This window comes from Schistocerca gregaria, chromosome 9 (genome assembly GCF_023897955.1).
Source record: "Schistocerca gregaria isolate iqSchGreg1 chromosome 9, iqSchGreg1.2, whole genome shotgun sequence".
Classification (NCBI taxonomy): domain Eukaryota; kingdom Metazoa; phylum Arthropoda; class Insecta; order Orthoptera; family Acrididae; genus Schistocerca; species Schistocerca gregaria.
The window spans coordinates 89,405,104-89,427,331 of record NC_064928.1 but is presented as its reverse complement, the minus strand read 5'-3'; the positions used below and the strand labels follow the sequence as shown (position 1 = coordinate 89,427,331).

The following is a 22,228-nucleotide window of genomic DNA, read 5'->3' as shown; positions in this document are numbered from 1 at the left end:
TCTTTCGTTTCCTTTACTTGCTTGCTCAATACACAGCTTGAATAACATTGGGGAGAGGCTACAACCCTGTCTCACTCCCTTCCCAACCACTGCTTCCCTTTCATGCCCTTCGACTCTTATTACTGCCATCTGGTTTCTGTACAAATTGTAAATAGCCTTTCGCACCCTGTATTTTACCCCTGCCACTTTTTGAATTTGAAAGAGAGTATTCCAGTCAACATTGTCAAAAGCTTTCTCTATTTCTACAAATGTTAGAAACGTAGGTTTGACTTTCCTTAATCTATCTTCGAAGACAAGTCGTAGGGTCAGTATTGCCTCACGTCTTCCAACATTTCTACGGAATCCAAACTGATCTTCCCCGAGGTCGGCTTCTTTTTCCAATCGTATGAAATAAAACAATGAGAAGAAAATCTTTATATAGTCTCCCTTTAATATCCGGGGCGAAATATCGCTGTTTAGCGAAGTGTAAACTTTTGCTTGCAAGTGCGCCACCGAATGAGCTGCCCAAGTAGGACACAAGACACACTCACAGATGGATCTTCGTCTGTCCCGCCTTTTCTCCAGAAAATACTCTCTAACACAGAGAAGCGGAAAAAAAGACGGAGCACGAAGGATATATCCGAATGGGACGCAAATCGGTAGGTCTGACGTACATGTACGGACTGACGAATGATAAGAATTTTCGAATAATTGGATGGTTTATTCAAGACAAAGAGCTTGAAACGGAGAACGTCAATAACACGTTGGTCCAGCTCTGGCCCTTATGGAAGCAGTTACTCGGCGTGGCATTGGCAGGTACTTTTTTATGTCCTCTTGAGGGATGTAGTGCCAAATTGTGCCCTATTTGCGAGTGTGGCCGCCAAAATCCCAAGATGGTTGGAGGGCACTGTCCATAATGCTCTAGTTGCGGAGAGATCTGCAACCTCGCTGGCGAAGGTACAGCTTGGCAAGCGCGAAACAGTTGCAGTAGCCGGCCGGAGTGGCCGTGCGGTTCTGGGCGCTACAGTCTGGACCCGAGCGACCGCTACGGTCGCAGTTTCGAATCCTGCCTTGGGCATGAATGTGTGTGATTTCCTTAGGTTAGCTAGGTTTAAGTAGTTCTAAGTTCTAGGCGACTGATGACCTCAGAAGTTAACTCGCATAGTGCTCAGAGCCATTTGAACAGTTGCAGCAGAAACTCTCGCCGTATGCGGGCGGGCATTATCTTGCTGAAATGTGAACCCACGATGGGTTACGATGAAGGGGAAGAAAACAGGGCATACGGTATCTTCTACGTACCACTGTGCTGTAAGGGAGGCACGGATGACAACCAAAGGGGTCCTGCTGTGAAACGAAACGGCACTGCAGACCATCAGACCTGGATGTCGGGCTGCATGGCGAGCGACAGTCAGGTTGGTGCCCCACCGCTGTCCAGGGCGTCTCCAAACACGTCTTTGCTGGTCATCGTCCTCACGTTTCGGTATATGTGCATCTACATGGCAGTGGCTTCCACAGTTGATTACAGTTCTCCTAAAGTTATCTGTGAAAAGCGCAAAGTGACGCGGCATATCCATGAAAAAATTTTTCCTAAGGATAAAGGATCGTTTACAAGCCATGGACAATTTATTCTGCTCAATATGCACTACTCTTCAGCTGACAATGTATGCTGCCTCAAAGAAGTGAATGAAAACAACTCTCTCGGTCTATCGTTTGGTGCTTGTTTTACTAGACCCCCATCATTGGTCCCTATTTTGTAGATGTGAATCTACACACAGTCGAGTATCTACAGTTCCTAAGATAGGCCGCTACCGTAGTTTGCTGGAAGACATCCCACTGGACAGATAAGGCAATCAGTATGGTACTAACATGACGGATGACCCTCCTATTTCGCACTTGTAATGATAGACCTGCTTAAGAGAACATTTGGAGATCGGTGGAACGATCGTTCAGGAAACGCAAAATCCTCAGCAACACTTCTATATTTTTATCTATTGCAAAAACTAATACTAGACTTTTCTTAGGTATCACCGACTTTTGCCGATGGCGAAGGGTACCTATGTTAAGTGCTTGCTTACATATTGTAAAATAGGACACACGTATGTCGACTACTCCTGACGGAGGAAGAGTGATTTTTCGTCGCCGGTATCTTGATACTTTTGATCAAGTTCGACGCACGTTACGTCTCAGAATTCTCTTGGAAGCTTCGATCAGATGGCACAGAAAACGTAGAAAAAGTCGGTTTCGTAAACAGTCGACCATCCGCGATAAAAAAAAGTACTTGCGAACGACAGAAATTCGCCATATTGTCCGCTATAACTTGACGAGAACCGCCTCTCGATATATTTATTCATTATGGATATATTTGGGTGACTTCTCTTAGCGTCACCCGGTATATTTAAGACGACCGTTACAACTGAGTATAGAACGTTACAGGTTATTTTCCTTTCTCTGTATTTCATCCTCACTTTAAGAAGTGCTAACTTCTAACTAGACCTTATATTACCGAAGGAGTTAACTGGTCCCACAAGAAGCAAACAAGTAGCAAGTCGGAATGGTCTGTCGTGTACCTCTTCCCTTCATGTATCAAATCCGATCTTTTTACTGGATTTTTCTTCGTATTCTTCTCTATATTATTCTTGTCAACATTTTACTCGTGACTTACGATGCTTCGACCCAGACTGTGTCCCTTTGTTGTCTTTGCAGATTGGTGATACGGTCTGCCATCACAGCAACTTGGAGTCCTTCGCAATCTACTAGTAGAGTCAAGTACAATAAAGTAATAACTGGCGTTTGTGGCGTGCTTCATGAACAACATATGCAAGACGCCGGTACAGCAATATTTGCCATCGCTGAATTACGAGCGTCAGAGCCTCAACGAGTGTATGCTCTGCTTAGTCACTGCTTTTAACTTCAAATCCTAGACTTATTTCGCAACTAGATAATGTCCACCCGCACACGGCGAAAGTTTCTGCTGTTTCTCTTCTTGTTTGCCTTGCTCTGCAAGGCCGGCGGATCACTTCCCAGTTGAGAACGTCTGGAGCGTTATGGGCAGGGCCCTCCAAGCAGTTCCCGATGTTGACGATCTAATGTGCCAATTGGGCAGAATTTGCCACGATAACAAAATGGTTAAAATGGCTATGAGCACTGTGGGACTTAACGTCTATGGTCATCAGTCTTCTAGAACTTAGAACTACTTAAGTCTAACTAACCTAAGGACATCGCACAACACCCAGTCATCACGAGGCAGTGAAAGTCCCTAATCTCGCCGGGAATCGAACCCGGGTGCGGGAAGCGAGAACGCTAGCGCACGACCACGACCTGCGGACGCCATTATAGCAGTGAGTGGGACATCCAACAACTTTATCAGTCAGTACCAAGCCGTATAACTGCTAGCATAAGTTCTGGAGGTGGACCAACGCTTTGCTGGCTTTCCAATTTGTGAAGCTCTTTCTCCTCCATAAATCATCCAATTTTACCGAAGTTATAACCTTGGTTGTCTGTACATGTACGTCACATTTATTGATTTACATCCCATTCGCATAATTCCCTTTTTTCTTAAAGTGTTTTGTCTATTGCGATTTACGCAGATATTTATGTAAACCTTATTTCAGTTCTATGTGTTACTCCAGATACTGCAATGTTCACAACCGATATTGTCTTTTAACTAAATAAGACCTTGCAGGTTTCGGAGCAGATACATCATTTGTAATGAGACTAAACAAGTTGGTTCACCTGTTTGTTCTGTTTCGCCCGTTAGTAGAACATACCGAGCTCAGAACTGTGCCGGCTGCTGGGTCTCGGTTGTCACAGGTACTCATACTGTCACAGACGCCCACGCGCTGCTGATACGTCAGCTACAGACCTTGGTAGACGCAGCAAGACGTGAGGATGCGTCAGTCGCGGACAGAACTGTTGTCGCCTTTCTCAATGACACAGCGACAGAAGTAGTCCAGGGCCCTGATCGTTATCCGTAACGCGGAAGCAACCACTGCTAGTAGCTTGTGACCGTAAACCTCACAGACAAAATAACTGGTTACCCACAGGATACATCAGGCTCATAACGTGAGCAGACGCGGTTAGGATACCTGAGCGTTCGTCAAACCAGGAACGTATACACGCAACCCTGCGAATTCGGCTGTTCTCTAAAAAGACGGGCGTGTCCACAATATACACAGAACCGCCAAAGAAACTGGTATAGGCATGCGTATTCAAATACAGAGATATGTAAACAAACTGAACACGGCGCTGCGATCGGCACCGCCTATATAAGACATAAAGTGTCTCGCGCAGTTGTCAGATCGGTTGCTGCTGCTGCAACTGTATAGTCGGCGCTCGGGCGATGGGACACATCACACAGCATATACGAGGTAGCGATCAACGGGGGGGAGGGGGCGGGGGTTCCGGTTGTTCCATTGACCATTTCACGAGTGTACCGTGTATATCAAGAATCGGGTAAAACATTAAATCTCCGACATCCCTGCGGCCGGAAAAAGACCCTGTAAGAAAGGTACCAACAACTACTGAAGAGAATCGTTCAACATGACAGACGTGCAACCCTCCCGCAAACTGCTGTACATTTGAATGCTGGGCCATCAACAAGTATCAGCGTGCGAACGTTTCAACGAAACATCATCGATATGGGCTTTCGGAGCCGCCGAAGGTCCACTCGTGTACCCTTGATGACGGCAAGATACGAAGCTTTACATTTCGCCTGGAACCGTCGACGCCGACAGTGGACTGTTGAAACATGTTGCCTGGTCGGACGAATGTCGTTTCAAATTGTATGGACCGGATGGACGTGTACGGGTACGGAGACACTCTCATGAATGCATGGACCCTGCATGTCAGCAGGGAAGTGTCAAGCTAGTGGAGCTTCTGTAATGGTATGGGGCGTGTGCAATTGAACTGATATGGGACCTCTGATACGTCTAGATACGACTCTGACAGGTGACACCTACATAAGCATCCTTTCTGATCACCTGCATCCATTCATGTCCTTTGTGCATTCCGTCGGACTTGGGCAATTCCAGCAGGACAATGCGACGCCCCACACTTCCAAAATTGTTAGAGTGTGGCTCCAGGGACACTCCTGGGAGTTGAAACTCTTCCTTTGGCCACCAAACTCCGCAGACATGAACATTATTGGGCATATCTGGGATGCCTTGGAGCATGCTGTTCAGAAGAGGTCTCCACTCTCTCGTACTCTTACTGATTTATGGACAGCCGTTTAGCATTCATGGTGTCACTTCCCTCGAGCACTACTTCAGATATTAGTCGAGTCAATACCATGTCGTGTTGTGGCACTTCTGCCTACTCGCCGTGGTCCTACACGATATTAGGCAGGTGTACTAGTTTCTTTTGCTCTACTAGTCGATGTCTTACAGGTAGCACGTGAGAAGTTGGATTGTCTCAGGGGAGTGAGTCGTGCAGAGGGAAAGTATAGTGGGCTTGCTCTAATTAAGTACTGAATAGTTTGTTAATAGATGCATTGCGTAATATTTTGCACAAATTACAAATTATGCAAGCAGAAATGAGTCAACATGTCGACAAGGCTGAGGTTCTCTAAGCTGAAGCATGGACGATGGTGTCGAAGCCGCGACTAGTTTGCGTCTGCGCAGCATAACTTTGCGAAGTAGCCGGTCGCCCTGTCTCGCGGTGACTGAAGGCGGTCATAGGCCGGAGCCGCTGGAGATGGCGCGCACCACAGGGTTGCCGGATCCCGCGGGACCACTGTCTGCGTCTGAGGGCAGCTTGCAGTTCCTTTGCCAGCTCTGTGATGCGGATAGGGTGGTATATGTAATACCACATTGTGCAGAACTGATACAGTCCTATAAGTGCGCCATCTCTCTATTCGTTTAGTCGGTTCCGACTCTTCGTGACCCCATGAACCAAATCCTGCTACTTATTCGCGTCTTGCAATTTCTCCTGTAGACCTTCCAGGATGGAACACATTGCTTCTGTGATGCCATCGATCCATCTCATCAACTGACGTCCTCATCTTCTAGTTCCTTCAATCTTCCCCAGCATCAATGTTTTTTTCCAGCGAGGCATGCCTTCGGATTGTGTGTCCAAAGTAGGACAGCTTTTGTTTTAAGATTAGACCTTCCAGGGAGAAATCTGGTTTTATTTGCTCCAATATTGATCTGTTGCTTCTCTTTGCAGTCCATGGAACGCTAAGAAGTTTCCTCCAACACTACAATTCGAAGGAGTACATTCTTCGCCGTTCAGCCTTTCTAATGGCCCAGGTCTCATATCCGTACATCACAACTGGAAAGACCATAAGCCTCACAATACGGATCTCTGTTGCTAGTGTTATATCTCTGGACCTTATAACCTTGTCGAGGTTTGACATCGCCTGTCCACCGAGCAACAGGCGTCTCCGGATTTCATGGCTGCAGTCGCCATCAGCAGAGATCTGGGAACCGAGATAACTGAATGTGGTCACTACATCCATGGTTTCTCCTGCTATATCCCACGAATTGGTTGGTGTAGTTGCCATAATTTTCGTTTTGTTCACATTCAGCGTAAGACCGGCCTTTTCACTTACGTCTTTCATCTTCAGTAAGAGTGTTCTCAATTCTTCTTCACTTTCTGCCAACAGGATCGTATCATCCGCGTACCTGAGGTTGTTTACATTTATTCCAGCCATTTTAATTCCTGTTTCTCCTTCATCTAGCCTCGCATTCGTCACAACATGTTCTGCAAACAGACTGAATAAGTAAGGTGACAGTATGCAGCCTTGCCGGACCCCTTTCTGAATATTTATTCATTTCGTTGTTCCATACATAGTTCTCACCGTGGCTTCTTGGTCAAGGTATAAACTCCGTATCAGATGAATGAGGTGATGAATGAAGTGCGTTATACCAGTATAGATATGAACTGTAATTTTGAATTATTTCAGTTTTTACCTTTCTTTCAATATGCTCAGACCCCACATCCCCCCATTTAGTTTCATCATCCCCCCCCCCCCCCTCCCATTTTGTTTTATCTTTATCAGACCCTCCAGGGACGGGGGTCTCCACAGGCTGAGAATCGCTGCCAGATACCATCGACAGGCGTGAATGGAGGGACGAATGGAGACGTGTCGTCTTCAGCGATGAGAGTCGCTTCTGCCTTGGTGCCAATGATGGTCGTATGCGTGTTTGGCGCCGTGCAGCTGAGCGCTACAATCAGGACTGAATACGACCGAGGCACACAGGGCCAACACCCGGCATCATGGTGTGGGGAGCGATCTCCTACACTGGCCGTACACCTCTGGTGATCGTCGAGGGGACACTGAATAGTGCACGGTACATCCAAACCGTCATCGAACCCCTCGTTCTACCATTCCTAGACCGGCAAGGGAACTTGCTGTTCCAACAGGACAATGCACGTCCGCATGTATCCCGTGCCACCCAACGTGCTCTAGAAGGTGTAAGTCAATTACCCTGGCCAGCAAGATCTCCGGATGTGTCCCCTATTGAGCATGTTTGGGACTGGATGAAGCGTCGTCTCACGCGGTCTGCACGTCCAGCACGAACGCTGGTCCAACTGAGGCGCCAGGTGGAAATGGCATGGCAAGCCGTTCCACAGGACTACATCCAGCATCTCTACGATCGTCTCCATGGGAGAATAGCAGCCTGCATTGCTGCGAAAGGTGAATATACACTGTACTAGTGCCGACATTGTGAATGCTCTGTTGCCTGTGTCTATGTGCCTGTGGTTCTGTTAGTGTGATCATGTGATGTATCTGACCCCAGGAATGTGTCAATAAAGTTTCCCCTTCCTGGGACAATGAATTCACGGGGTTCTTATTTCAATTTCCAGGAGTGTACATCGTTCACTGCAAGGGGCTCGATCACTGCAAGGGGCTCGAGAAACAGGAGAGCTGTCATGATGGCTACTCGCTCTGCAGTAAATCCCGACACGTCTTGGTGGAGACGTATGGCCCTTGCGTTCCGTGATGGGGACACAAGAACACGCAAATCACGTATCATTGATCAGCTGCGCATTACAGAGGTATGGGCTGCTCTGTCTCCTATGCAGCGGCCCAGCAGTGATTCGCGCAATCCTTCGAAAAGCTTACGGCAGCAGCAGTGCTCTCTTCTTTTCTTAAGTTGCGACACAAAGCCACCCAGTCGTCACCACGCTTCTCCCCTGTACACGAGGGGCGAACTAACACTGGAATTCAGATTAGGATGTGGAAGCGTCCACTGGCTTCTGTGTGCATTTCGCTACTTAGCCTTCAGGTAGAAGAGGGCGTACATGTACGACAGAGCGTAAAATGAAAACCTTCAAAGTGTATTTAAAATCGACATTTCGCTCCATAGTTTTCCTGGTTGGCAGTACTGTTGGAAGTGCTCTAAGAACTGCCCCACAGCCGGCAGCGTACTACAGACAAGCCAAACGCTGCCACAGTACCACTTGAAAATGACTGCCCCATTTGCGATGTGCACCATGGAAGAGCACCGTTCTGGCATACGTTTCCTGAGCACTGAAGGTTCGAAACGTGTTGAAATCCACCGACGAGTTAAAGTGCAGTGTGGTGATGCCTGTCTATCACTGCAGCAAGTGTGCGAGTGCAGCGGAAAGTTTGGGGATGGTGTGACCTCCGTGGCAGACGCCCGCGTCAGGTACACCACGTTTGTGACGCCAGTCCACTGCAGCAGTTGAAGCAATTGTTATGGAAAATCGCCGCGGGGCGGTAGATAAAATAACTGCAGATCCGAAAAGTAGTCACGACTCAGCACATGACATCATTCATGTTGTGCTGAAGTTTCGCAAAGTGTCTGCAAGATGGGTGCCACTTACGCGTTGATGTCCGCGAAGAACTTCTGCGGCCCTTTGAAGCAGAAGTTGATGGACTTTTCAGGAGAATCGGTGCAGGAAACGAAACCTGGGTACATCAATACCACCCCGAAAAAAACGTGAGGAAGCGAGAAATGGCGCCATTTCTCATCATCAAAACGTGAGAAGTTGCGAATACATCTATCTTCAGGAAAGGTTTTGCTGACACTCTTTTGGGATGAAGGCGGCGTCGCCTAAGAACACTGTACGACTGAGGGAGACACCATCACCAGTATGTCGTACTCCAACATTTAAAAAAAGAAAATCGGCCTGGAATAAGATCGAAGCGACGTCGACTTCGGATTACCGATGTCATTTTGCAACCGTGCGAGGTGGCGCAGTGGTTAGCACACTGGACTCGCATTCGGGAGGACGACGGTTCAATCCCGTCTCCAGCCATCCTGATTTAGGTTTTCCGTGATTTCCCTAAATCGCTCCAGGCAAATGCCGGGATGGTTCCTTTCAAAGGGCACGGCCGACTTCCTTCCCCGTCCTTCCCTAATCCGATGAGACCGATGACCTCGCTGTTTGGTCTCTTCCCCCAAACAACAAAAAAACATTTTGCAACATTACCATGGCCGGAGTCACACTGCCTGTGCAACACTTGCAACCATCGATGACCTGCGTACTCAACAGACTCCACGTAGAGTGGTGCCCACATATTTGGACCACTCAAAGAGGCGATGGGAGAATAGAAATTTCATTCCGATGAAGAGGTGCGGAAGGCGGTGCACGAGTGCCATTTTTTCAGAGGATTCCATAGACTTCCTACACAGTGGAGGAAATCTGTTGAACGATCGGGAGAGTAAGTCGGAAAATGATGCATTAGTGTTCCGCCTCCGTACCGTAGAGGTAACGTAACCACCTGTCACGCAGGGGGCCCGGGTTCGACTCCGCACGGGACTGGTTGTTGTGTGTTCATCATCACCATTTTCATCATCATTGACTCGCAAGTCGCCGAAGTGGCGTCAACTAAAAGTACTTGCAATACGGCGGCCGAACTCCCCCGAATGGGGCCTCCCGGCCAACAATGCCATGCGATTATATATACACTATGTAGATGACGTGCTACAGACGCGAAATTTAACCGACAGCAAAAAGATGCTTTGATATGCAAATGATGAGCTTTTCAGGGCATTCACACACGGTTGGCGCCGGTGGCGACACCTACAACGTGCTGACATGAGGAAAGTTTCCAGCGATTTGTCATACACAAACAGCAGTTGACCGGCGTTGCCTGGTGAAACGGTCTTGTGATGCCTCGTGTAAGGAGGAAAAATGCGTACCAACACGTTTCCGACTTTGATAAAGGTCGGATTGTAGACTATCGCGATTGCGGTTTATCACATGGTGACATTGGTGCTCGCGTTGGTCGAGATCCAATGACTGTTGGCAGAATATGGAATCGGTGGGTTCAGGAGGGTAAAACGGAACGCCGTGCTGGATCCCAACGGCCTCGTATCACTAGCAGTCGAGATGGCAGGCATCTTATCCGCATGGCTGTAACGGATCGTGCAGCCACGTCGTCTCGATCCCTGAATCAACAGATGTGGACGTTTGCAAGACGACAACCATCTGCACGAACAGTTCGACGACGTTTGCAGCAGCATGGACTACCAGCTCGGAGACCATGGATTCGGTTACCCTTGACGCTGCATCACAGACAGGAGCGCCTGCGATGGTGTACTCAACGACGAATCTGGGTGCACGAATGGCAATTCGTCATTTTTTCGGATGAATCCAGGTTCTGTTTACAGCATGATGATGGCATCCGTGTGTGGCGACATGGCGGTGAACGCACATTGGAAGCGTGTATTCGTCATCGGCATACTGACGCATCACCCGGCGTACGCACTTTGAACAGTGGACGTTACATTTCAGATGTGTTACGACCCGTGGCTCTACCCTTATGGGATCCCTGGTAAACTCTACATTTCACCAGGATAATGCCCGACCGCATGTTGCAGGTCCTGTACGGGCCTTTCTGGATACAGAAAATGTTCAGCTGCTGCCCTGGCCAGCACATTCTCCAGATCTCTCACCAATTGAAAATATCTGGTCAATAGTGGCCGAAGAACTGGTTCGTCTTAATACGCCAGTCACTACTCTTGATGAACTGTGGTGTCGTGTTGAAGCTGCATGGGCAGCTGTACCTGTACTCGCCATCCAAGCTATGTTTGACTCAATGCCCAGAAGTATCAAGGCCGTTATTACGGCCAGAGGTGGTTGTTCTGGGTACTAGTTTCTCAGGATCTATGCACCCAAATTGCGTGACAAACTAATTAGAATTCAGTTCTAATGTAATATATTTGTCCAATGAATGCCCGTTTATCATCTGCATTTCTTCTTCGTGTAGCAATTGTAATGGCCAGTAGTGTGTATATATAGTGTTACACTTCTGTTCAGTTAAAAAAAAAATACCGATCGTAGCTAGGCAAGAACAGTCATCTTCTTTTTTGGAGAACGTCAAATGTATGCCACAGTTTTCACTCCAGTTTAAGATCAACATTTTTCTAACTTGAAAAGTGTGCAGACCGCTACGTTCGGCTAAATAGTGTAGGCTCTGCTTCCGTAGCGAAAAGTGACAGAAAAATCAAAGAAATATTCTTCCAGAACAAAATTGCTTAATTGCAAAGTGGATAGCTTGCATTTATTGAAGAGTGTTTCGTACAAAGTTCAAACGTTGTCGTTAAAAGTCTTCTGAATAAATGTAGTGTTCGCTATATGCGCTCCGTCTTGAGACCACAAGTGGCCCATCGGTATCATCCGACCGCCGTGTCATCCTCAATGAGGATGCGGATAGGAGGGGCGTGTGGTCAGCACACCGCTCTCCCGGTCATTATGAAGGTTTTCTTTGACCGGAGCCGCTACTGATCGGTCGAGTAGCTCCTCAATTGGCATCATGAGGTCTGAGTCCACCCCGAAAAATGACAACAGCGCATGGCAGTTCGGATGGTCACCCATCCAAGTGCCGGCCACGCCCGACAGTGCTTAACTTCGGTGATCTGACGGGGAACCGGTGTATCCACTGCGGCAAGGCCGTTGCCACTGTTCGCTATATAGTCATCAAAATTTTTTATTTGATGATTTTTTTCGCCATGTATCGGTCAGTTAGGTATTGGAGGTAAGGAATTTCATTTTTGTAATCTTTGCGATAAAAATGTACTAACACCCGTTTTACTTACCATTGCTGCGCTGCTACAATACGGCTCAGTTGCGTGTTGCGAGGCGTGGGCAAGAGGAAATCGCAGGTCAACTGCCAGTTGCAGCGTTCGGGAACGTAAAGACGGTGTGTTGGGCGGATTAAACTCGTGGAGTTCGTGTAAGCCGGTGTCATTTCGCCTCCCCTCCTTTACCCAGGCCACAGTGAGGGAAGCCCGATGAGACGACCTCTTGAATACTCGGCCACCGAGAACGAATGATGCAATCGTCAGTTACTGTTTGTTTACGAACTGAATGGTCCGACTCGGCAACACGGTTCACGACACTGTTATGTTTGCGCTCGTAACCAACTTTGCTGTGTATTCTGTCTTGTGTGTGTGAACAGATGGATTCTTTCTCGTCAAGTTTAATACTGCTGTTCGCCTTGTTTTATCTACTTTTTATGTGTTTGCGACTGTGCTCCGGGAAAACAAGTCTCTAGAAGAAGTGCAGTGTAGACCACCTAAATTGCAGAGCCGCAACAGCATGAAATCCAAAATGGAGCATCCTCTTCGAAAATTGGATGTTTCAACTTTGATTAGTTTCCAGATCTTGAGAGGGGGGAAAACGCCAAAGAGCTATACGGGAAGCTGGTTGCCGAATGTAAAAACACCGCCTCCAGGTACGGTATATAGGCCTGGAAACTGCCCACCTCCTTTACGATTCAGCTGAAGTGTGACGCCCTCGAAGACAGAGTGCGCTTACACTTGGACGAGAACTTCCAGTTTGCCGCCGAGAGATGTGCGACCGCTCGCGGTGTGTTATTCCTGGTTCGCCTGTCGTCACGTGAGCTCAGTTAGAAGGGGTCGTAGAAGGGAGAGGGCGAGACATGTGGGCCGCCGATTTTGCTTAAGTTGTGCAAGGACGAGCTATGTCGAAAATAAAGTGACATGTGTTTCAACTTCTTGCTGTATGTTTCGTTGTTGTTGTTGTGGTCTTCAGTCCTGAGAGTGGTTTGATGCAGCTCTCCATGCTACTCTATCCTGAGCAAGCTTCTTCATCTCCCACTAGCTACTGCAAGCTACTTCCTTCTGAATCTGTTCAGTGTATTCATCTCTTGGTCTCCCTCTACGATTTTTACCCTCCACGCTGCCCTCCAATACTAAACTGGTGATCGCTTGATGCCACAGAACATGTCATACCAACCGGTCCATTCTTCTTGTCAAGTTGTGCCACAAACTCCTCCCCAATTCTGTTCAGTACCTCCTCATTAGTATTGTGATCTGCCCATCTAATCTTCAGCATTCTTCTGTAGCTCCACATTTCGAAAGCTTCTATTCTCTTCTTGTCCAAACTATTTACCGTCCATGTTTCACTTCCATATATGGCTTCACTCCATACAAATACTTTCAGAAACGACTTCCTGACACTTAAATCTATACTCGATGTTAACAAATTTTGCTTCTTGAGAAACACTTTCCTTTCCATTGGCAGTCTACATTTTATATCCTCTCTACTTCGACCATCATCAGTTATTTTACTCCCCAAATAGCAAAACTCCTTTATTACTTTAAGTGCCTCATTTCCTAATCTAAATCCCTCACAATCACCCGACTTAATTTGACTACATTCCATTATCCTCGTTTTGCTTTTGTTGATGTTCATCTTACACCCTCCTTTCAAGACACTGTCGATTCCCTTCAACTGCTCTTCTCAGTCCTTTGCCGTCTCTGACAGAATTACAATGTTATAGGCGAACCTCGAAGTTTTAATTTCTTCTCCATGGATTTTAATACCTACTCCGAATTTTTCTTTTGTTTCCTTTACTGCTTGCTCAATATACAGATTGAATAACATTGGGGAGAGACTACAACCCTCTCTCACTCCCTTCCCAACTGCTGCTTCCCTTTCGTGTTTCTCGACTCTTATAACTGCCATATGGTTTCCTTACAAATTGTAAACAGCTTTTCGCTCCCTGTATTTTACCCCTGCACCTTTAGAATTTGAAAGAGAGTATTCCAGTCAACATTGTCAAATCTTTCTCCAAGCCTACAAATGCTAGAAACGTAGGTTTGCCTTTCCTTAATCTTTCTTCTAAGATAAGTCGTAGGGTCAGTATTGCCTCACGTGTTCCAACATTTCTACGGAATCCAAACTGATCTTCCCTGAGGTCGGCTACTTCTAGTTTTTCCATTCGTCTGTAAAGAATTCGTGTTAGTATTTTGCATCTGTGACTTATTAAACTGATAGTTCGGTAATTTTCACATCTGTCAACACCTTTCTTTGGGATTTGAATTATTATATTCTTCTTGAAGTCTGAGGGTATTTCGTCTGTCTCATACATCTTGCTCACCAGATGGTATTCCGTTTAGTTTCTGAAAAAAAGTCCAGGTCAGAGTTGATGACGAAAAATCGTATTTTCAATGCTTACCATCGAAAGACGGTCTTAACCGCTTCGGCTATCAGTGCACGAATCAAGACCAGACTCAAACGTCCGCATGTCGAAGTCCTTGTCTCACAACCTACATTGGTACGTTACGCATATTCCCTTCTAGGAAGGAAAGATTTATTGAGAGTCTAGTACCTAATATTGACGAATAAACACGACAGAGTACTGTCTGTGTTATTAAGAAGTGTGATGCAATGTTATTGAGGCGTGTTTCGCCTCTCAATATATATCGCGCTGTTAAGATTGTTCTGAGTCTTTCCATTCCATTGTTAATTTATTCTTTTCATATTTATCGTTGCGCTGCGGACGATTCTGTTGAGGTTCCCCTCTGGCGGCGTGTCTGGTCTTACCGATCTTCGAGTCGTTGCTTCCTGTTAGCCTTGTGTAAAGGGAATAAGATCTTTGGGGGGTTGGACGGTTGGTTGCCTTGCGGTGACGAGTCGGTCGGTCGGTTTTTGAAATCGGGAATTAGAGAATGTCGTACGATGAGACCGCGGCGTGGCGTGGCAGTGGAGTGTTGGCCGTTGTTCCGAAAAGCCGCGTGGTCTGTCATGGCGGTGCGAGACGTGTGGGACGAGTTGACGGTACAAGGCTGTAAGCTCTCGCTGTGAACACCCGGGGGCCACGGCTGTGGTTCCGAGTCACTACTTGGTTTTCCGTCTGGAGGCGGGAATGATGGACTAGCAACTCGCCTAAGCTGAGGAGTGGTATTTCGCCGCCTTGGGTGCAGAGAAGACGAGGGCTCCGGTGACAGAGTGCGTGGCTGCGTGACTGTGCCCAGTTGGGTACGCTAGCGACGTGGACACGGTCGGGTGTGAGGAACTTTTGCATCGCAGTTCACCTGTTGTTTCTCTCATAAAATGCAAGTTAAGCTGGTTAAAGGTTTAGATGTTAATTGAAGAATTTTGGTTTCTGCAACCAGCGTCTTTGTGGCCTCCTGCGTTCCGGTTTGCTGTCTTTGTCGCCTGTGTATTTATAGACAGTGACCTTTTCCGCTTCTTATTAGTCCTGCCTGGGAGGAAGTGTATTTTTGGGCAGGGATTATGGTTCCTGATTTGATTCCTCCTCCCCTGGCCTCGAGTGAGGTCGATGTGATTGCTGATTGTGAGGCGTTTTGGGTCTGTTAGTCCGCTTCTAGCCTGAGCATCCTTCGGGAGGTAATTGTGACCGCCCTTACACCCGGTCGGTTAATTATTTCTATCCCAGGACATTTTGGTGGCAGGACATGGTATTAAAGTTGTTAGTTATTGTAAAATATTAAATAGTTGTATTTTACTCTCATTGTTTTTGGCCACTGTTTAAAAAGGTTACGTTTGCCTTTCATTGTTTTTTTTTTTTTTAAATTACGTGACTTTAAAATTGTTAGTTATTGTGAAAGGTGAATGAGTGTATCTTTACTTTGTTTTAATCTACTTGGTATTCTTTGAAAATGCTAGTTCTGCCTCCCTTAGCGAGCCCTTGTAATTTAATATCTTGTTGTGGCAAAATTTAAAAGAAGTGGCTCCCTACATGTGTGGTAGCAAAATTGTATGCAATTGGTGGTGTTGTTTACTTGGAAAGTTTTAATTTTGTTATTAAATGTTTTATCAAAGTTGTTTTAAGTAAAATGGCTTGGCCGTTAACTGTAAAGTAAATTGTTTGAAAAGGCACTCATGCCTGCTAGCTTTTGGGCTCTGTTCCTGGTCAAGAGGTAAAGAAATTACTTTTAATGGTTGAAGTAATCAATAAAGAAATTGTAAATTGCAACTCGACAGTAACCAACTAATTTTGGCTCCGCTTCCCAACTGGGGGTTTTCCTTGATTAATCATGACACCCGTCTCGGTTACGATCCTTCGCATACGTGTCCGAAGGAACACTGTTTCGTACATGTTAGTGGCACACACACCGCTCTTTACGCATTTTTCCTCCGCTCGATTCGCGAATGAGGTACGAAAGGAAGTCGTTTATCAATACACGAATGGAATACAAAAGAAAAACGATTATATTCGCACCTTCTACCTCCCACCACGCACTGTCCAGTGGCTTCTAGAGTGTGGATGTAGAGAGAGGGAGCCACGAAGCGGCCCAAATAACACCGACTCAAAGGAAGGCCGCGGCGCTTGTTTGTGACGTCACGTCAGCTAGGCACGGCGAACGCCAGGTCTGTTGCAGGCAGAAGCGCCTGGGCGTGCTTATCACTATAAATTCCTTATTTTGGGACAAAAATGTTTGGTATTGTTTTGGATTCTGCAGTTTTATTTAGATGAAAGATTTTCTTACTATCGTAAAGCTACAAATGAAGATCATAGTTCTGTATTACTGAATCCTGTCGAAACAAACGTAGATCAGTATGAGAAGACGCTTTGCCCCATTGCAAGCTTAGGAAATTTTACATTCAAGTAACTATATTTACTTGATCCATTTTGCTATCGAAACTTATCCCAACCCCCTTACAATGAAATCGTTTCTTTTATTTATTTATTTATTTATTTATTTATTTATTTATTTATTTAGTTTCGTTTGAGATCGTCACTGGAAATGTGAACTAATTTACATGTGTAAATGTCCAACTGTTGCCAGTCATTAGATTACAGTCGTTTTCAAGTAAATTCTAAACAGGAAACAAAATAGCTTCATGCTCCGAAAATACTACTGAGCTTGAACTTTTCAAACATGCATATTAGAAAAGATAAATATTCCCCTCTTGCAGCTGAAAGGAGAAACTTTGAGATAAAAAAATTTTTATTTGATTAAACAAGTATCTCTCTTCTGCCTCTTCTTCTGTCCCCCACCCCCTCCCCCAACGTGTACAATCGCAAGATATTTCATTTACATTCAGTGCTCCTCACCCCACAGTCAACCAAGATACCTAAAGAAGAACACCAATACGTTCACAGTTTCTTGTAAATGCAACCGAGTACAAACGTAACTTCCTCACATTTACAAATAAGGTAAAGAAGCTCGAATTCTGTTGCAGCTAGACATGAAGTTGTTTTTGTATGTCAATCCTTAAAACAGGTGGAAATTTGAGTTCTGGAGTACACTATTTGTTAAGAAGTGTAATGAATTGCACAATTAATTGATTGCAGAAATCTCTTAGAACAATGAGTGTTGGTCAACTAACGCCAATAGTTTGACATCTTCCTGTGTCAGAGAGGTAGACACCACCGTTATGAATGAGTATGGCTGCAACACACCTGGCGTTCGCCGTGCCTAGCTGACGTGACAACAAGTGCCGAGGCCTTCCTTTGAGTCGGTGTTGGTTCTACGCGACGCAGGGCGCGACCCGCGAACCGACGTGGAGTCGCCGGGTTCTCAGGCGAACCCCGGCGGCCCCAGCTGGACACAGGGGGGCGTCATTGTCCTGCCAGGGCAGAGTTAACTGCGAGCCCGCGCGCACACACATACGCACTGCGTACAAAGGAAGCGGATCCATTGTACGGCCGGCTAGACAAAGACACCGCAGGCCGGTCATGCTCCGCGGAAAGAAAGCCACCGAAGAAAAAGCCCAAACAAAGGTGAGGCCGCGGCCGGATTCGGCTGCAGTTAGCTAAAGGCCCACCCTCTGTGGTAGCAGTCTCGCGTTTGCTGACTGGACACTGTGCAGTCTAGACGCCGCGACTATTGCTTGGCAGTGATTCCTACACCGCGTTCTCACTGCAGTTCCTATCTTGCTCTGTGTGACGTTAGGGTGTTCCTTTTTTTTTTTTTTGAATTTCTTGTTTCTTCATACCCCTTCGTTTTTTTCTTTCTCTTTCAAGAAGAATTTTAAGACCTATTTTGTTGAAATTGAAGACGAGTACCGAGTGCCGCAGTGACCGAGAAGTTACGTCATGCCACTACCTGTTGCTTAATATTGCATAAGCGTGTGCTTGACTCGTATCTACATCTACGTGATTACTCCGCTATTCACAATTAAGTGTCTGGAAGAGTTCAATGAACCACCTTCAAGCTGTGAGGACATGGAGTCAGTAGTTGTTGGGTAGCTCAATTGGTAGAGCACTTGCCCGCGTAAGGCAAAGGTCCCGAGTTCGAGTCTCGGTCCGGCAGACAGTTTTAATCTGCCAGGAAGTTTCACCTTATAGCAGTCTCTACCGTTCCACCCTAGAAAGGCGCGCGGGGAAAACGAGCACTTAATTTTTTCTGTGCGAGACCTGATTTCTCTTACTTTATCGTGATGATCATTTCTCCCAATATAGATGGGTACCAACAGAATGTTTTCGCAATCGGAGGAGAAAACTGGTGATGGCAGTTTTATCAGAAGACCCCGTCGCAACGAAAAACGCCTTTATTTTAATGATTGCCACTCCAATTCACGTATCATGTCTGTGACACTATCTCCCCTATTTCGCGATAATACAAAACGAGCCACCGTTCTCTGAACTTCTTCGATGTTACCCGTCAGTCTCACCTGATGCGGATTCCACACCGCACAGGAATACTCCAGAACAGGGCGGACAAGCGTGGTGTAAGCAGTCTCTTTAGTACCCTTGTTGCACCTTCTAAGCGTTCTGCCAATGAATGGCTGTCTTTGGTTTGCTCTACCCACAACATTATCTATGTGATCGATCCAATTTAGCTTACTTGTGATTGTAAGCCCTAAGTACTTCCACTACTGGCCATTAAAATTGCAACACCACGAAGATGACGTGCTACAGACACGAAATTAAACCGACAGCAAGAAGATGCTGTGATATGCAAATTATTAGCTTTTCAGAGCATTCACACAAGGTTGGCGCCGGTGGCGACACCTACAACGTGCTGACATGAGGAAAGTTTCCAACCTACTTCTCATACACAAACAGCAGTTGACCGGCGTTGCCCGGTGAAACGTTGTTGCGATGCCTCGTGTTGTAAGGAGGAGAAATGCGTACCATCACGTTTCCGACGTTGATAAAGGTCGGATTGTAGCCTATCGCGACTGAGGTTTATCGTATCGCATCGCGATATTGCTGCTGGCGTTGGTCGAGATCCAATGACTGTTAGCGGAATATGGACTCGGTGGGTTGAAGAGGGTAAGACGGAACGCCGTTCTGGATCCCACCGGTCTCGTATCGCTAGCAGTCGAGAAGAAAGGCATCTTCTTCGCTTGGCTGTAACGGATCGTGTAGCCACGTCTCTATCCCTGAGTCAACAGATGGAAACGTTTGCAAGACAGCAACCATCTGCACGAACAGTTAGACGACGTTTGCAGCAGCACAGACTATCAGCTCAGAGACCATGACTGCGGTTACCCTTGACGCTGCATCACAGACAGGAGCGCCTGCGATGGTGTACTCAACGACGAACCTGGGTGCACGAATGGCAAAACGTCATTTTTTCGGATGAATCCAAGTTCTGTTTACAGCATCATGATGGTCGCATCCGTGTTGGGCGACATCACCGTGAACGCACATTGGAAGCGTGTATTCGTCATCGCCATACTGGCGTATCACCCGGCGTGATGGTATGGGGTGCCATTCGTTACACGTCTCGGTCACCTCTTGTTCGCATTGACGGCACTTTGAACAGTGGACGTTACGCTTCAGATGTGTTACGACCCGTGACTCTACCCTTCATTCGATCCCTGCGAAACCCTAAATTTCAGCAGAATAATGCACGACCGCATGTTTCAGGTCCTGTACGGGCCTTTATGGATACAGAAAATGTTCGACAACAGAACTGGCCAGCACATTCTCCTGGTCCCTCACCAATTGAAAACGTCTGGTCAATAGTGGCCGAGCAACTGGATCGTCACAATACGCCAGTCACTACTCTTGATGAACTGTAGTATCGTGTTGAAGCTGCGTGGGCAGCTGTACCTGTACACGCCATCCAAGCTCTGTTTGACTCAATGCCCAGGCGTATAAAGGCCGTTATTACGGCCAGAGATGGTTGTTCTGGATACTGATTTCTCACGGTCTATGCACCCAAATTGCGTGAAAATGTCATCACATGTCAGTTCTAGTACAGTATATTTGTCCAATGAATACCCGTTTGTCATCTGCATTTCTTCTTGGTGCAGCTATTCTAATGGCCGGTAGTGTAGTTGCATTTACAGTCTTCAGATTTCTGAGACTTATCGGATAATCGAAATTTAGCGGTATTCTTTTAGAACTCATATGAATAACTTTACACGCTTCTTTATTCAGTGTCAATTGCCACTTAATCTCGCAAGCAAGACTGGCAGTCTTTACCATTTCCTCTAGCCGCCCGAACCCGGAGAGAATGTCCTCCGATCCAAAGCGACACACGTCATTGGTACCGACATGAGCCACCACCTGCAGTTGGCTGCACTCTGTACCCTTCATGGCATCCGGAAGCACCCTTTCTACTTCCGGGATGTCTCCCCCGGTATGCACAAGCAGTGCACACCGGCTTCCTTCCTCTAGTTTGCAGCCATGTTCCTAAGGGGCCCCATTACGCGCCTTACGTTGGAGCTCTCAACTATCTTACTCCAGAATGAAGTTTTCACTCTGCACCGAAGTGTGCGCTGATTTGAACCTCCCTGGAAGATCAAAACTGTGTGCCGGCCCGAGACTCGAACTCGGGACCTTTGCCGTTCGCAGACAAACGCTCTACCAACTGAGCTACCGAAACACGACTGTCCTCACAGCTTTACTTCCGCCAGTACTTCGTCTTCTACCTTCCAGACTTCACAGAAAGTCTACTGTCGAACTCAAGGGAGCTGCAGTCGCAGAAGAAGGGTATTATAGATACATGATTTAGTCACAGCCTGGGGGGTGTTTCCAGAATGAAATTTTCGCATTGCAACTGAGTGAGAAGTTCACTTCAGACAAGAGTTTGGAGACATTGAAGTAAAGCGTAGATTTAGATCCTTGGGGTTCAAACTCTTCCTACTTTACTGTCAAAGAGCCTACGATAAATCTTAAGGTGACATATCGTACGGCGGAAAGTGAAGTTAATGTAGGACGTGAGTGGACTATTAACAGCCGAAATCAGACAGCTAACTACACACGTGAATAGCACGGACAGCATCAAAGCAGCATTTCCTCTGTGTCCCTTTTACACTCGTGTAGCGACAATGCTGCAGGCTGTTACCTCTTTATCAGACGTTGACGTCTGTCTTTATCTGGATACCAACGACACACCCTAGCTTCGCACAGGTAGCATGAAGTATCTACAGCCGAGACAACTTGCAGACAACGTGCCTGGCAAAGCCGTAAGTTTGTTTAGGAGCCGCTGACAGAGGTTACAAATCAAAGAATAATTTGAGGTAATTGAATATACAGTTTCGTAAAGTAAACCATTTGAGCGGCGCACACAGCACTTGCCGGAGTACCGCAGCGCCTAAATACGTGAGCCGTTTGCCCAATAGCAAACCTCAAACAATGCCTCCCATGTCGCCGCGACTATCAAAATGCCTACAGCAGTTCCCGAGGGCAGCCATTACGTACAGATAGCAAAACGCGACGGGGAACGGTACTTCATCATCGTTCAGCCTCTTTGCACCAGATATTTGTAAATTATGTACACGAACCTTCGTCGAGAATCACTGTATCTCTTAGTCAAAATGTTATCAAAATCCCTACAGTTGTTGATGAGATAGCCAGAAAAATGCGGCGGCAAACATCTATAGAGACAGAACGTGCATATGTATATATGAATAGATTTATGCAATCGTATATTCGTATGGCTCAACGTCCTGGTCCAAGTGTTTCAATTGGACGTAACGTGAGCTACCTGCGTCTCCCTAGTCAGTTATCTAAGCTGAAGTTCAACGTCGAATTGTAAACACGCTTCGTTTCTGGCGAATGGACTCGTCATTGGGATGTGATGGGTAGGTTAAAAAACAGACAGAGAAGTACGTATTCTGACCGGGATTTGAACGCGCCGCCTTTCGGTTTTCAGTC

At 46.6% G+C, this 22,228-nt stretch overlaps 1 non-coding gene and 1 pseudogene across 1 annotated transcript; one reads left to right on the top strand and one right to left on the bottom strand.

Annotated features, from left to right (window-relative positions):
- Positions 1 to 11,733: 11,733 nt before the first annotated feature.
- LOC126292529 (5S ribosomal RNA) lies at positions 11,734 to 11,852 on the bottom strand (annotated as a pseudogene).
- Positions 11,853 to 18,351: 6,499 nt separating this feature from the next.
- Trnat-cgu (transfer RNA threonine (anticodon CGU)) lies at positions 18,352 to 18,425 on the top strand. Its single transcript has one exon. It is a non-coding gene; the product is annotated as a tRNA-Thr (tRNA).
- The last annotated feature ends 3,803 nt before the right edge of the window (positions 18,426 to 22,228 follow it).